At 39.2% G+C, this 16,870-nt stretch overlaps 1 protein-coding gene and 1 long non-coding RNA gene across 12 annotated transcripts in view; both read right to left on the bottom strand.

Moving 5' to 3' along the window:
• The window catches only part of NFIB (nuclear factor I B), a 236,558-nt gene that overhangs the window by 187,694 nt on the left and 31,994 nt on the right, over positions 1–16,870 (bottom strand). The window lies entirely within an intron of this gene.
• Positions 1–16,870, bottom strand: part of LOC309663684 — a 70,506-nt gene that overhangs the window by 29,467 nt on the left and 24,169 nt on the right. Inside the window, exon 1 of the long non-coding RNA XR_014265404.1 lies at positions 1–16,870. This exon is cut by the window's right edge and continues 24,169 nt beyond it. This is a non-coding gene — a long non-coding RNA (uncharacterized lncRNA).

Raw genomic sequence — 16,870 nt, forward strand, 5'->3', positions numbered from 1 at the left:
AAACCACAAATAGTACCCAGCTATGAGGGAGGTATTATGGACTTAATATTTGTGTACACACCCTCCCTAAATTCATATGTTGAAGCCCCAAACCCCAATGTGACTATGTTTGGAGACAAGGTCTTTACGGAGGTAATTAAGCTTAAACAAGGTCACAAGGGTGGGGCCCTGATCCAAGAGGATTAGTGTCCTTATAAGAAGAGACACCAGAGGTCTTTCTTGCTCTCTCTCTGCCCTGTGAGGACACCATGAGAAAGCAGCCACCTACAAGCCATGAAAAGAGGCCTCAGAATGAAAACTAACTTGCTGACACCTTGATCTTAGACATCTTGGCCTCTAGACCTGTGAGAAATAAATGTGTGTTGCTCATTCACACGCATTTGGTAATGGCAGCCAAGGTGACTGAGACAGGAGGCATATCATGAACACCCTTATGTTGATGACATGTCCCTCTCTTTAGACACTCGTTTGTCTTCCCCGACATCTCTGAGACAGAATTCCTCTCACGTTTAGGATGACTCCTTCTAGTTTATTTTATTCATTTACCAAATGTGTATTGAGCACCAGCTATGTAGCAGGCATTGAGCTCCGTGCGAGATACCTTTGTGAATGAGTTTACAGGGCAGTGGGGAGAAAAAAAATGAATGAAGCAATTCTAATACTATGTGATAAGTCCTATGACAGGGAAGTACAAAGTGCTGTAAGAGCCCAAAGGAGAAGCTACCATCTCAGACAAGGGAGATCGATTTACTACAGTACAAAATGTTTCAGATGGGCCCTGAAGGATGAATGAGAACTAGTCAGCAAAAGGATGGGGAATGGGGGTTTTGGTCTGATGACAGTGTACATACATGCTGTGGGCTGGGAGATGTGGGTTCCTCTCCCTTAGTCACTCACTGTAGACCTCCCTCAGGGGTCCATCTGCAGCCCTCAGATCTTCTCTACAAACAATCTCTCCCTTAATAGCTCCGTTTACTTCCAAGTCTTCAATTATATTCAAATCTGAATTCCTAACCAGAACCCTCCTCTTGTGCTCTAGCACTCTTTTTAATTGACTGATCATCATTTCAGCAGGGCAGGTGACCAACAGCTTGTCTAAAATCTAAGTCTTTATCCCTTCCTCAGATCTGCTCTTCCTCTTGGATTGCCCATGTTTGCAAATAACCCCAGGCTTCTCCCAGTGGTGTAGCCATCTTCTCCTTCTCCTCCTCCTCCTCCCTTACCCTCCATGTCCATCCATCACCATGCTCCCTTTCCTCAATATCTCCAGAATGTGCAGTCAGGTCCCAAGCATCAGATTTGAAGACTAACCTATATTGATTTATTATTACAAATAATGACTTGACTCTTCACTTAATCGAAAGCTGCAAAAATCCATGAATGAAAACACAAAATCCAAGAGATAAAGGCAGACAGGAAGTGGAAGTTGCTATCATAGAATCCAAACAGAGATAAACAGACAAATGAACACAAATTTTGAGCTCTGAGCTTTCTATCATACAGGGAAAAGAAGATGACGAGACTGACTACACAATTCTCATCATAGGATGAAAAGAGGCATGCCAACAAATCTGTTGCCTGGAAGGGATTTCTCAGAGACATAGAATACTAGGGCGTTGAACAAGGGAAATGGAACAACATAATAGGAAAAAGCAGGTTTTGTAAAATAAGCAAAGATCTTCTACATATGGATCTTTTATGTATAAAATATTTCTTAAATATTTCATTTACAGTAAAGCCACATAAAGTTAAATCATGATTCTGCAAATTCAGTCTATACAGGAGTACAGTGAAATGTTTCTTATAGAGAGCTCTCTAACAATCATGAAAGCCTCACCTGTCCCTGAGACCATCTCTGTAAGTGCAAATGCCTTGAAAGGATTTTTAACCAAAGCTATGTTCATAACTGAGGTCACAAATTAGTGCCAAACATACTAGGATACTAGACTACTTCTCATCTTTTCCTATTTCATTTCCTCAGCAAGGCTTTCCCAGAGGACCTTAGCTAACAAAGACGCCCCCCACACCCCAGTTTAATCTATATACTGACATCGTATCATTCTCTTTGTTTCCTCAGAGCAGTTACCACAATCTGAAACGACTTGTTTATTAACTTGTTGATTTGACCTGATCATTCTTCCCCAACAGAAGGTAAACTCCCTGAGAGCAGAGCTCATGTTTGTCTTGTTCACAATTATATCCACAGCCCTTAGAAGTACCACTGGTTTGCAGCAGGTGCGCAATTAAAATTTTTTTAATTACTGAAACGAATAAGGATGTAGTCTATGCTTTCTGTTTTAAATCTTTGTATGCTGTACCCCATACATATGGAAAAGACAAAGATAATATTTTATATGAAAATTTTAAAGCCTGGCTTAAAAGGTCCTCTTCCCTGACTCCATTTTCTCCCTTCTCCAATCCATCTTCCATTTTGCTGTCAGAGTTGCCATCTATAAGACAATCTAATTATAACTGCTCCAAGATTCGTGAAGAGCTACCCACTGGCAACTCTTCACAGTGGCAACTGAAGCCCTCAGCAACCCGAATCTTTCAGCCTAGTCTTTTACAAGTCTCTTCACTCTTCCCACACAAGTGAAATCTACTCACTGTCCCACTGGTCATTCATGCCCCACAATCACCAACATGCCCATACCCATCCCCAATGACTTACCTTTCCTTGTGCTAATCCCAGCATCCAGGAGCCCCACTCCTCACATTCCTGTCTGAGGAAACTGTACTCATCTTTCTAGCTCATTTCTTAAGTCAGAAGAGCCTTCTCTGGATTCTTGTCAATTACTAAGTCCCTCCTCTCTTCTCCAATAGTACTTTTTACCTGTCTGTATGGCATTGTCTACCATCTGTTCTATACGATTTAGGTGGTTAGTTTTATGTTTCTGTTTCCATAACTAGATTAGATTATGAACTCCCTGAGAACAAGGACCAACACTTTATTGATCTTCATATTTCCCCAATCTTTAGCACACTGCTAGGCATATGGTAGGCACTCAACAAATGTTCGTTGAACTTAACATCTGCATAATTAGAACAACTCAAGAGGCATTAATGGTGATTGCTCTGGATTTCAGTTTTACACCGTTGAAGGCCTGGGTGCAGCACCACCATTTACTAGATTAGCTGATGGATTTCAATTTTGAACAGTTGAAGGCCTAGGCACAGCGAAACCATTTACTATATTAGAAGTGTATGAATGTCCACTCTACTAGCTTACAGTATCATATTAGTAATTGTTGCATGTAGTTCTGTTGCAGAAAAATTATTTACATTCCAGTATACAAATATGCATTTTTTCCTAACAATGACTCATGTTACAAGATGCACTACTGTATTAAAAACATTTTTAGAGACTCCGTCCATAGACCGAACTTTTACTTTTTAATCTGACATCACATATAACACTATATCTCATTCTGTACAGATTTAAAATGATTCAGGGACTTTTTCAGCCGCATTTGCTGATAAAAAGACAAATTTTTCAAATTCTGCATCAAATGTAAAACTAGTTTTTTTCCCTCTCTTTTTTAAGATTACAGAATTCTGAAAACCTTATATTTGAAGAAGTTTAATAACTCTAAGTACTTGGCTGAGAACTAAAATTGTGCCACTTCTTCACTGCTTTCAGCACTGCTCCCCCACCAAGATTAAGTTTGCCAAATTACAACATCATTTCCAAAAGTACTAACAATCAACAGAGAGGGCAATGAAGGAATTCGCCCATATGCATCTGTCAGGCTATTGAGCGATAAAGCATACAGGCTGAGAGAATGGTATTGAGACATATGTGTTCTTACCATCTGCACATGGTGGAGCAATGCATTTCACACATATGACACACCTGAAGCCTAATTTTGCATATGAAGAAGAAAAGCATTCATGCCAACTCTCAGCACAACTCACGTCATATCGGTTTCACAATTGGTGGCTTTATGTCACTTTATGTTCCATACGCCTGTATGTCCAAAATATTTTTCCTTGTGACAAATGATCAAGACATAGAATCAGGTATCTTTTTTAATCAGAGAGGATACTGGCTTTAATCTTATGCTAACAAAATCTCAGTCACACTAAAACAGAGTATTTGGAGACAGATTTGTTTGCCTTCTCAGAACTAGTTAATTTTTACTTTAATCATACCTCAGAAGACTAAAGAAAGGAAAGGAAATTGAACTGCATAAAAAAACAAAGTGGCAAGCTATGTATATTAATTTTACATTAGATATTTTGGAAGGGCAATTCATTATTTATACAGGTGTTACCTGACCTCTGTCCAGGGAGTTATTCATTTTAACCTATTAATAAGCACACTATAAACAACAATGAAAGTTACGTGACCTTACACAGCTGTCTCCAGCCACTGTACTTCCATCGTTAAGGAAACTGTTAGATGACCCTGTTGTCAGAACACACTAAATCTGTCTGAATAAGGGAAAACAAGACTTTTTCTCCAAAGGATAAAGCAAAAATCCTGGGCAGAGTTGCTGCTCCCACTGTACAGTTACCCTTGTTAGTTATCATTTATTATTTACCTATGTTTTTCGTATAAGCATTACAGGAAGCTTTTATGCTTCTTGTGGCACATAATCAGTTGCTTATTGCCAAGGGAAAGACTTCTTCCCCAGAAAGACAATCTGTGCACACACTAATTTGAAAGACAGGATAGGAGCTGCAAGTGTTTTAATAGCCCATTATTAAAAATTATCCCTTGGCTATAAAATCCCCAGACCATTGGCTTGGGATCAGCTCAAAGAAAAATGAGATTACAGAATTTAATCTAGTGAAGGGGAGTGAGAGATGAGTTTTAAAAAGCCTTAGATCACCAAAAAAAGAAAGAAAAAAAAAAAAGACAGCAGACAGAACCGAGATCAGCTTAGATTAAACCTTCCACATGTTTACCTCATACATATCTGACATGTTCCAAGATTGATCTTAATTTTTAAAAGTATGCTGTTACTTTGCAACATTTTAATAAAGAGTGGGGAAGGTTCAGAAGAAAATTATATGGTGAGGTGACAGGAAACAAAACAGCATTTTGTCTTAAATTTGCACAATCTAATTTATAGCAATAAAGCAGAACCTATGAGTTCTGGTAAATGTCAGGGCTGTCATGTCCATTACATATGTGGGTAGGTATGAAGCAGAGTCTCCGTAGGCCCTTCAAAAATTGCACACAGCCGCACTAATGCAAACCAGAAGTCTCAGACTGCTGGATGAACACTCGGATTCATTCCCATGTGGATATTTAGAGAGGGTGCCCTCCAACCCCACCCCATCCTCATTTATGTACATTTCAAGAGACCAACAGGAGGCCATAACCATGGAGGTGGCTCGTGAGAAGACAACTCCCACCCCAACAAAATCTGGCCCAACCCCTGTAAAGCAAGCAAGAGTCCTGTAGAACCTCCCTCTCCCCCCCTCCAACCTCTGCACTCTTACATCTCCTCCCCCTTCTCCTCCCCCCTCCCCTCCCCGCAAGCATCTGCCTTGCCCAATCTCGCCTGGGCCAGCTCCAATAACAACATCTGCTTGGCAGCTTTTCAAGCCCACGGATAGTTATCTAACTGAGGCTTTTGTGCTATACTGTTTATTCTATGTGAAGAAATGCCTCCTTAGTTGAAAGAGTACTTTAGAAAAACTGTGCAGCTATTAGCAAGTGAAGCACAAGGCTAATAACCCCCACCTGCTCATCAAATTAATTATGACATCTGAGTCATTATAACTCAGAAAGAAAACACGACTGCAGATTTGTCACATGTAGGAATAAACATGTATTAGGACCAGAAAAAAAAAAAATCAGACCAAGAGACTCAGCTGGACAAAACACATGCTTCCACCTTGCAGAAACTGGAAATACGGATCCTATCTTCCCAAGTGAACTGATGAAAAAGGATGAGCGGTTGGCCAGACAGCCACACTAATGTTAAATGAAGCAACATGAGATAAAGTCAGGGAATATGGAACCTCAAGGAGAACACTTAAGGAGTCAATAATAATTTCTTTAAACAAACCAAAACACAATACAAAGCCATCTATCTCACCAAAGAAACTATGCTGTTCAAAATGAATGTGACCCCCTGTCACTTGGTCCATCTTAAGTATATTCGCAAGGACCCAGGAGAGAGAATTCTTTCCCCTAGGTACAGAAGGATATTTTAGCAATGCTAATAATAGTCTAGGAAGAAAATACATTCAAGATGAAAATAAAAACTTGTCATGAAGTTATTTAGCATTTCCTAGTTTTATGAGTGCATAAAACTAGCATTGTCAAAAGGCAAATTCTGTTCAGTAGCCATAAAAAATATTAAAATTTAAAGTCAGACATTTAACATCATATCTCATAGTCAATAGTGTTTTGCTAATGTTTCATAGTATTGAAAGTGGCAAGTTTTCAGTATATTTTTTCAATAAACTTAAAATAGCTAGCAATCTCTTATTCGTTCTATATATTTCTGGCATTTGGAATGATAACATATCTTTTAAAATATCTTATCCCCAAATTTTGAATGTTTTTAATCGTGATTTAGAATACAAGTAAATCTTAACAAAAGTAAAACTTTCAAATAGAACATGATTTAATAGATGATGACCCAACCAATACAGCCATGACATATTCTTTGTCATTATTTCAAAAGAAATAAAATTCTGAAAAAACATTTGCATGAAGCACAATAAAAAGCACTCCCACTTAAATACTGGCAACTATAAATGTAAAGCCTTTTCACCTTTCTGCGGTATCTTTACTACCGAAAGAACTTTTTTTATATTTTTGGAGTCCTTGTGTTGCCTATCAGAAAACACGAATCCTTCTTTAAAAGCATATTACTATTTTGCTAAATGATATCAGCCTACTACATTTTATAGTCTACCTCTAGGAAAGTCATCCCATTATAACAACAGCTATAACCAGCTCTGGCAAATAAAGTTCTTCTCATTCTGTTTTATAAGAAGCAAAACCCACAGAAGAGTTCATTTTAACACAGAACACATTAAATTTATAAATCCTTTGAGGTTTAATATAAAATGAAAGCAAGTCTCAGGAAGCAATACAATTCGTTTTTTTTTCTCTCTCTCTCTCAGTAAAACAATTTTGTATCAGAGTCCAGCGCTGAGTTGATTTATGTAAATGTGTTACTTAACCTCAACTTAAGATATAAATCCAGAGCAAACATAACAATGGCAATCCTGACACTCTACTTTGCCAAATCAGAAGATTTAGTCAGCCTAGACTAAAAATGAATTAAGATTATATGGAGAGTGTCAGTCCTAAGTCAAGAAAACATGCACAGCCAGAGCAGGCCAGGGAGATCACTCATTAAGTAGTCAGCGATGTTACAGAGCAGTTGCATGTCTGGGAAAACACGTTCCCAGTTTTAAACTCCACAGCAAATCAAGGCACTCTTTTTAAATGGGTGCATTTTCTGTTTTTTCCACATCATCAATCCTGAAAAGAACCTCGGGTCTCTGTTTATTATCCGCATAACTGTCCACATGTTGAGCTGGAATAGGACCTGCGTCCTTAAAGGTAACATGGGCCAGAGCCCCAGGTGGAGAGATGCACTCAGGGCTAGGAGGAGTTAATGCCTCCCTCCTGAAAATAATCTCCAAGTTGCTTTTTAACAACTGCTTCCCACAATTATCAAATTCCTTTACCGTGACAGGTAACAGCTACATATCCCAAAGAAGTATGATTGTGAACTCTCCAGCAGATTTGTCTGTGTCTCCTGAGACACACACACACACACACACACACACACACACACACACACACAAGTTACAGCCATGCTGTACAGAAGTCTGTCTGGCCAGGCCTGAAAAGTCAATACATTATTTTGTGAAAAATATCCTTAGCAAGTATCAGTATTTGTTGTCGGTTGGCCTTTGCAAATTCTAAAGGCACACCAGAAAGAGGGCTACAGAAACCCCAGCAGTTCCCAGATCATACACAGTACAGGGATTCTCGTAGCCACTTAATCTCAGCACGCATCTCCACCCCTACTTCCTTCCCAATGGTATGTGGTCTTGAAAACACAAATGTTCACGTTTCCTGAAGCTAAGCTGCAAAGGAAAAGTCCCCTCCCAAGAGGCTGAGCTGTAGGCCCTTAGTGCCCCTGAAATTGTTCACTCCAGTACAACATGATGTGACACTCACCACAATTAGCCACAGGGAAACAGTCTTTTTTTCACCTCTGATGTCATATAATAGATAAATCCATGATTTGAGACTGTATCAGTGAGCCATGCTATCTACAAACAAAGTATTTTAGGAAGAGTTTAAGAGGGCCACATTATTGCAAGGCTAATAACTTAAAGTGTCTAAGGGGCTGGGGTTCCTCTAAATCTCATCTTGAGATACTCTTGGTTGAAGAGTAGAAAATGATAGATGCAAATGATTTTTCAGAAATTAGACATTTTCACTGGTAGTTCTTCATTCTACGTAATCCTTTCTTCTCTCATTCTCTACCCCTTCTCTGGCTGGCATTTTTCTTCCCTGTGTGCATACACACGCACACACACACACACACACAGGAAGACAGCCATTAATATTAAGAACAGTCTTCTGTAATGTTTTTCAGAATTTCTCAGGGGCTTAGGAGGGCTGCAGCCTTGCCAAAATTACAAGCTTTCCTCTAGTCAGAAGGGATGTCTTTTCAAAGCCCAGCCCTCATTTTTCAGTCTGATGTAAGTAAATTTACCTCTGTGTGCTGAGCTGAGCAGCTTTTCTTTGTCGTTTTTGTTTTTCTAATAGCTGCTGCTCTGGCAGAGCTATTCATTTCAAAGGGAAGTTAGAAGCATTCTTCACTCTTCCCCTTTTAGATTATTTGCAGTTACTGACTCTTCTGAAATCTTAGATTGGAACAGAAACCTAAAGCATAGCACCATTTGAATGCAGCAAAGCACCAGCTTTCCTGGGATCACATTTCTCTAGAACAAGGATTCAATATGAGGCATAAGAATTAAGTCTAAATAGGTTAAAATTCACAAAATAAACAGGGAGCAGTATCTGTTTTAAAAAATGGTTCTCCTCCATTCTGATAGCATGTTGAAGGATAATAATCTTTTGGAAACATCGTTGAAGCACCACACAAGAGGTGGCAGGGTTATGTTTGTTTTTTAGCGAAATTAACTTATTTCTTGAGAAAATCAAGTCAGCTGCACAGAGACAGCTAACTTTTGGAAACATTGTTTAGGCAACCAGTAAGAGACAGTGAAGTTCTGTTTTTCAGTTGATTTATTTCAAGGAAAAAGTCAAATCAACAGTCCCAGACCACTAATCTGATAAAATCTATGATTAAATCCAGTGGATGAACCATCGCTTAAAGTTCCTAATCTGTCCCTGCCTCAATCTATCCAATGGACCTTAGTTCACAATGTTGGACAACACTGTTGGTCCTTTTGCTGAGGGTTTACATGGAGTGGGCCAAGATGGCCTCCCTGAATGCACCGAGGTCTGTAAATTCTCCATCTGTGTCACACATTTAAATGAGTAATCCAGAGTGCATTACCTTTCTGGTTACCTCCTGTTAAGTTCTTCTTTGTCAATCAGCATGCACCTCCTTTAATGAACACACTTGGGTTAACGATGGTTTTGGGGTCTTCGTAATAGTCAATCTCGAAGTCATAGCAAGAGATGACAGTAAAGGGATATCAGTGCCCTTGGAGTGAACGGTGAGGACAACATACATGGAGCCCTGGTGGGGGGACCCTGCCAGGCCAGAAGGACTCTCATGACTACCTCCTGAGTCATCCTATTCACCAGCATTGCCTTGAAGAATAACGAACACGTATGTAAGTGAAAACCCTTTTACACACTGGGGATTAAGGCCTCAGCATCTTTATTTCCTCGCTGTGCATATTTATCTGAAAGGTCATGAGTATGGTCCTCTCCTTCATTGCATGCTAAGAAACTGATGCAAAACAGCCTGCAGGAAAGGGGAAAGACACTACCTTCCCGGGGCAATTTTCAAATGTCACTACAAATAGATAAAGCAGTGAGAACGAACTCCTTCTTCCCCTCCTTTCCCCACGCCCCTCCTTTCTTTTGTTTTTTACTTTTGCGTGAATTCAGTCACCTTAATCTATCTAATTCTATTATGCTTAATGAAGCCAAAAGACTAAAAGTTGTTGATGTTCAAACCCCTACCTGTATACCACAAACTTCCTTGAAACTAGGAAGATAAAAAAAGAACTCATACAGAGAGAAGACTCTCTCAACCGTATACAGTAGCTCAACCAATTACCAGTTTGCATCTGTAATGTGAGAAGATGCTTACAAAGAATTACATGGTCAGGTACTTCATATTCATTTTTCTGTTGTTTTTAAATTAAGCCCAAAAGTTCTAGATTTACCATACTCAACTTTTGAGTATGAGGTGGAGAGCCCAGCATTGATACTTCTTTGGACTTGAGCCATTTAAAATGTAATGGAAAAAACAGTTGGGGAAGGATCCCATACTTAAGCCCAGCTCTCGACTACCTGTTGGGTGACGACTTAATGGTTCTCAGCTGTAGAATGGGGACGATATCTATCTCACCCAATTGAGATAAATATTAAATAAGATACTGTAAATAAAAGACAAAAGTGTAAGTAATTTATAAAGTATACTTTAAGCCCTTAATAAGGAAATACATTAACATAATCCACATGCAATTACCTTCACAGCAGTACGGCTTGCAATTCAAGGGATAAAGGGAGATGAATGACTGAAAGGGGTGGATCGGAGAAGGCTGAGAGGTGGTGTCCAGGGTATTATTTGTGGAGTCAGACAGGCTTCGGATTAATCCTGCCTTTGCCACCTCCTAGCTGTGTGACTTTGGGAAGCTTATTTTAAACCCTTTGGACTCTCATTTCCTCTTCTTTAAATGAGGAATAATAATGTCTATCTTGTAAAAGAAGCTGGAATGTTTAAATAAAATACTACACATAAAAGCCCCTGACTTTAAAAAATAATATTCATGCAAGGGGAAGTGGACCACGCCAAAAATTTCTTACGGACTGTTTGTCTTCCACATCTGTCTTGTTAATGTAACTTCATGTAGTTACCTTCTAAATATCTTCAAGTATTCTGGATTAAATTCAGATTAGGTGCTTTTAAAAAGTGTATCTTTTCTATATCAAGCAGAAACGTGGCAAAGGAAAAATACTTTTGTAAAAGGATAATTTATCAACTTAGGAAATTTCTTTAGGGTGCTATGAAGAATTTGTTTTCTTATAATGAGTTACTATTTGTGACCCATCTGTAAAAAATAAAACCTCAAAACACATTTTAAAACAAATAGGATATTTTAACCTTCCTAAAGGATAAACCATTTTACATGTTGTGTTTTGGGGAGCTTTTTTAAGTAATACGTTTGTACTTAACCTGAAGGGAAAATAGAAAGTAACTGCCCAATAATCAGCTATATTTTTTGTTGTCTACAATTCAGAATTTTGAAACAAAGTCCTCAAACCCCTCCCCTGAAACAAGTATAATACACATGGTTTGCTAGCATAACTTATTTTAAGCATCTTTGGGCAATATGGATGTCTATGCACGCTCACACACACGTGCACACACGCAGACACACACACACTAAAATTTTTGAATCAATAAGTCATTTGGAAGAATCTCCAGAAGTGTGCCGAGGCATGTTTTTGGTGTTTTGCCAAATTATGTGCTTCTGTTTGTGGCTTTCAAATATGGATTAGACAGACGCACAAGCATGTACTGCTTGGCAAGTAGCAACAATGGTCTAGTCTGAATTTAGTAATATAAGCTTTTCATTAGTCCTCTTAGGTGAAAGAAAGAATTAACAACAACTTGTTTGAGCTCTACCTTTATATCCCTTTGTCATCCATTCTTGTTCACTTGCCATAGATTAGAAGCCAAAGGAATTTCAGATGTCCTCTGCAGATAGACCTAAAGCAAGGGCTTCAAACAGGGGTTCAAATGTCGAGTACATTTAAACTGGAACCTGAACTTTTGTTCATTGTTAGCCTAAAGCTATAACTCTGCTTTTTCAAATTCCCCACTGTACTTGAACATCCAATGTGCCCTCTTTTTTTTCTGACAAAGAAACAAAGATAGAAATTACCAAAAGAGATAAAAGGTCACTTGAGATTTCTGTTTCTCATGTCTTCAAATTATCATACACAAAAGTAGACTTCTACATGACAAAGAGCTCACAAAGATGTGTCTGCCTCTATGATGGTTTCTGGGAGAAGCTGTGTCCTTACTGCCCTGTTCACACCACAGTCACTCCAAACTTCAGAGGTCAGCTTCTCAAGACGATGGACTTCGGTGCTAAATTCAGAAACATTTCCAAAACAAAGTGAATCCCAAATTCTGTCACAACCATCCTCATGACAGTATGTCTTTCTAACCAGGACCAATAATCATTATGATCGTCGGCCCTTCTCCAGATCACCTTAGAGAACACCAAGGGACGTTCAATCCATCTGTAGTATTTGACGTTTTCCTCTGTTTGTGCGTAAGACTAATCCTGATATCGAACAGAAAAGTTCACAGGAACCAAGAGGTAAAAAAGATTAAATGCTGACAGTGGCCCATTGTTAACCGAGTCCCCTGTGTGAAGCTACAGAAAGATTAGTTTATACAGCTGCTGCTATTTGTCATAACACTGCTAACAAGAAAAATGTGTTCAATCGAAGTCTTACTTGGGACCTCCAAACCTGGACAGTTCAACGGTCTGAAACATATGTGGAAATCAACAAACAACACTATGGAGAAGGAAGACCAGTGTATCCCCTCTGGTTGTCTCAGAGGCCAAGGAAAGAAAAGACGTGAGCCTCTGTGTGAGCACAGCCTAGAACATTCCGATTTGGGGTTTAGAGAACAAAACATGTAAAACAAAGGTGAGCTGGGGATTGGGGCAGGACCCTGTAAGGAGCATTACTAAGGTGTAATGTTGGGACTGCGCAGTAGGGAATTTAGACCTTTAACCTCAGCGTGATTCATAAATGGTGACTTTCTCTGGAGAAAGCGAAAAACTAGGACTCAGAGAAAATATCTCCAGTCAGGGAATGAGACGAAAACCATGTCCTGTGTCCCTTACATTTTCCAGCAGTAGAAGTCTGCTCCGCCTATCAACTATAGGCAGGCACACTGAGAAAAAACATGTGTTAATTAACTTTAGGTTTTCAGTAAAACACCTAAGAGAGGCTAAAAATCCAAAACAGGCTCGATACAAAAACATTATCAGTAATACGTATTAATCAAGGTGTCAAGAATAAGTCAAAGTTCATAGTCTCAGGAATTTTTCATTTTAGTGCAGAAAGAGAGGGTAGACAAAAAAATATATATACATCTATATATATTTACACACACACACACACACATATATGAGGGTGGAGCGCCCAATTCAGTTCACAAAGCCCTTCCATACACGTTATCAAAATTTATCCTCTGAATAACTGTTACCCCTAGCACCATTTTACAGATGGTGAAACTGAAGCTTAAGTATCAGTTACTGATAATGGAACCAAAAAGGGAAGCCAGGTCTCCCACCGTAGCTCTTACTTCTATAGTAATAGGAGAATATTATGTCTACCGATCCCCATGAATGAAAAAAATGTATCAGGCCTGAAAACTGTGAATCCTATTTTCAATATTAATAAATATATTCTCAAAGTTGTATCCCCTTTCCATTACCTTTCACGCAAACATTTTACCTAAGACTCGACTGCTAAGCTTGAGAGCTTATTGAAAACCCAAATATAGGGAAGTTGAGGCTAACAGTAATCAGACTGTTTCCATAGAAATGGCAGGTCAAAGGGCTTCAAGGACACTTCAAGGAAAGAGTTCTGAGGCAGGAGGAACTGAAATACCATACTTCAGCAAACAAAACATAAATCTAGCTTGAGGTAAGTTGCTCATCTACAGCTCAGTGAACCTTAGACATTTTCCTGGATGAATATTTAAGGGCCATACCATGTATGGCTTCTAATCTGAAGTTGCTCCTTCTACACACCCCTTCCTCACTCTTCCTCTCCAGTTCATTATCATATTAGCAGCTGGCTGAGGAGGCTATCTTGAGCCTCATGGAAGGTACGATTACCATAAAGCTTCTGACTGCAAACAACGGTCTTATAAAAATAATGCAAACTCAAGAGGTGAGAATGGAGTTAGATTCCTTTTGCATATTCTTCATCTAAAGCAGTTCTCCTTCCCCCACATCTTTTATGCATTTGACTAAAGCATCAAAACACACTTTCCACATACGTAGCAGAATTGCTTTGCTATCAGCTGAAGAGCCTGTTCCAACCCTATTAACTTGATCCAAGATGGTACTTCAAAACAACACACTTTGGAAATGACAGGTAGAATCCAGTATCCTATTTCTGAGGAAGAGAAATTAATCTTGAGTCCTGTATATCTAGTTTAGTACAAAGTCTGCTAAAGAGGTTATTCCTATCCTGGATTAGCTTCACTAAGCCAGCTTAAGATCTGATCTAAAATAATAGATTAACAAAATTGCCTATGTCCAAATCCTGATTCCACCACTTACTTGTTCTGTGACCTTGGACAGCTGATTTAACCTTTCTGTTCCTTGGTTTCCTTACAGGTAAAAAGAAGATAATAACAGAGCTTGCCTCACAGGCTTGATGTAAGAAACAGTTGACTGTGTGTGTGCATACGTGCATTAAACACATAAACCCACACACACACTCACAGACTCAAGTGTTTAAAAAGAATGCTGGGGCTTCCCTGGTGGCGCAGTGGTTGAGAATCTGCCTGCCAGTGCAGGGGACACGGGTTCGAGCCCTGGTCTGGGAAGATCCCACATGCCGCGGAGCAACTAGGCCCGTGAGCCACAATTGCTGAGCCTGCGCGTCTGGAGCCTGTGCTCCGCAACAAGAGAGGCTGCGATAATGAGAGGCCCGCGCACCGCGATGAAGAGTGGCCCCCACTTGCCACAACTAGAGAAAGCCCTCACACAGAAACGAAGACCCAACACAGCCATAAATAAATAAATAAATAAATAAAACCTTTAAAAAAAAAAAAAAAAAGAATGCTGGTGGGCTTCCCTGGTGGTGCAGTGGTTGACAATCCACCTGCCAATGCAGGGGACACGGGTTTGAGCCCTGGTCTGGGAAGATCCCACATGCCGCAGAGCAACTGGGCCCATGAGCCACAACTACTGAGCCTGTGCTCCCCAACAAGAGAGGCCGCGACAGTGAGAGGCCCGCGCACCGCGATGAAGAGTGGTCCCCACTTGCCGCAACTAGAGAAAGCCCTTGCACAGGAACGAAGACCCAACACAGCCAAAAATAAATAAATAAATAATTTTTTTTTTTTTTTTAAAAAGAATGCTGGTATCTACCCACTCCATCAAATCTTTACTCAGATGTTGCCTCCTCAGTAAGACCTATCCCCACCAATTATAACACTTCAATCTTCCCTACCCTTGTACCCCCATTTTATCGATTTTAAAACTAGATGTATTTCCCACAAGATCAATGCTCCTACGTTCAGTATTCAATTTACAATTTATAACATGCCTTAAAAAAATGAGGCATCTCATTGGCTAGTCTCCTCCTATAGCAACCAGTTCATAAAGAATTCCATTCCTCCATCAGCCAGTGTTCGGAAAGGTAGGACCCAGAAAACAGCTCGGGGTGGGCACATAGGTGGGGTCTGTGGTTCCTTGGGGGATGCATCTCTTTTGTGACCAATGGAACACTCTCCACAGTAAATAGCAAAACAAAAACAAAGTAACTCGAGATATGGAGAAGGCCCGGAAGGGTTACAGACCCAACTGGTAACAGTGGTTTCCTCAGAGGATGAGCAGAAATAGACCAGGAGGAATTTTAGCTTTATTTATTTCAGCTTTTACAATGCGAAACTATTTAAGTATCACTGTATAACTGAAAAATGATATTTAAAAGCCTGGATATAGTGCTACCCAAAGTCCTACTCTGAAATTTGTGACACAGAAAGAAGTCTGATATTTCTCGGTAAACACTGTAATAAAAGTGAGTTGCAGTACTCATGTAAGGAAAAAACAAAGATTAGTCAAGTATAGTATCAAGCCCCTGTAAGTCTTTATGGTATTCATGTAAACTCGTTATGCTTTTTTGGTAAATATTCATTTATTCATTCTAACTTTTCCTCTATGCACCTGTTTTCTCTATCCAGTACCAAAATACATGCACACAAAGCCCCAAAACTGTGCATTGTTAGGCCAAATATCTTAAATACCTACAGATTACTAAAGGAAAAGCAAATATTTTATTGTTCCACAAGCATACTGACATGCACTTAAAGTGAAACAGACAAAAAAAATTTAAGGGTGCCTGAGAGTTTGTTTATGTTTGAATAGAATTTTCTGCTATAATAATTCTGATGTTCATTTCATATCATATAAGACCCACAGCTGAACACACCCATAAGTGTGTTCACTTGACCCATAAGTGAATACACACAGGTAAAAGAATGATTTTCTATAAAATTAATCTCTAGTTCTATGGTTCAATACCAAACATTTTTCAAGTTTATGGTGGTTCCCTTTCAAACACCTCTTCCAAACTATGGACTCAAAGCAGTACTATTTCGAAAGCAAAAATTCTCTTTTGTATTTTACATCATTGAGGCCATTAAAAATATACAAAGGTTTTCTTATAGCAATTTTTCTGGAGATTTATTAGACTGCAATACCTCACATGCAAAATAAATTAGTGATCCATAAATTGCATTGCTTCTTCTTTGCTGCGATATGTAAGGTGAGCCAAAATGGGAAATTACATATATTTTTCTAGATAAATCCTGTCAAATAATCATGAGAACAGCAACAAAAACAAAACAAAACAAAAAAAACAAAACAAAAATCTGCATTGCAGTTGCTAACTTGAACCATG

The sequence above is a fragment of the Balaenoptera physalus genome, assembly GCF_965194825.1.
Source record: "Balaenoptera physalus genome assembly, chromosome: 7".
Taxonomy (NCBI): domain Eukaryota; kingdom Metazoa; phylum Chordata; class Mammalia; order Artiodactyla; family Balaenopteridae; genus Balaenoptera; species Balaenoptera physalus.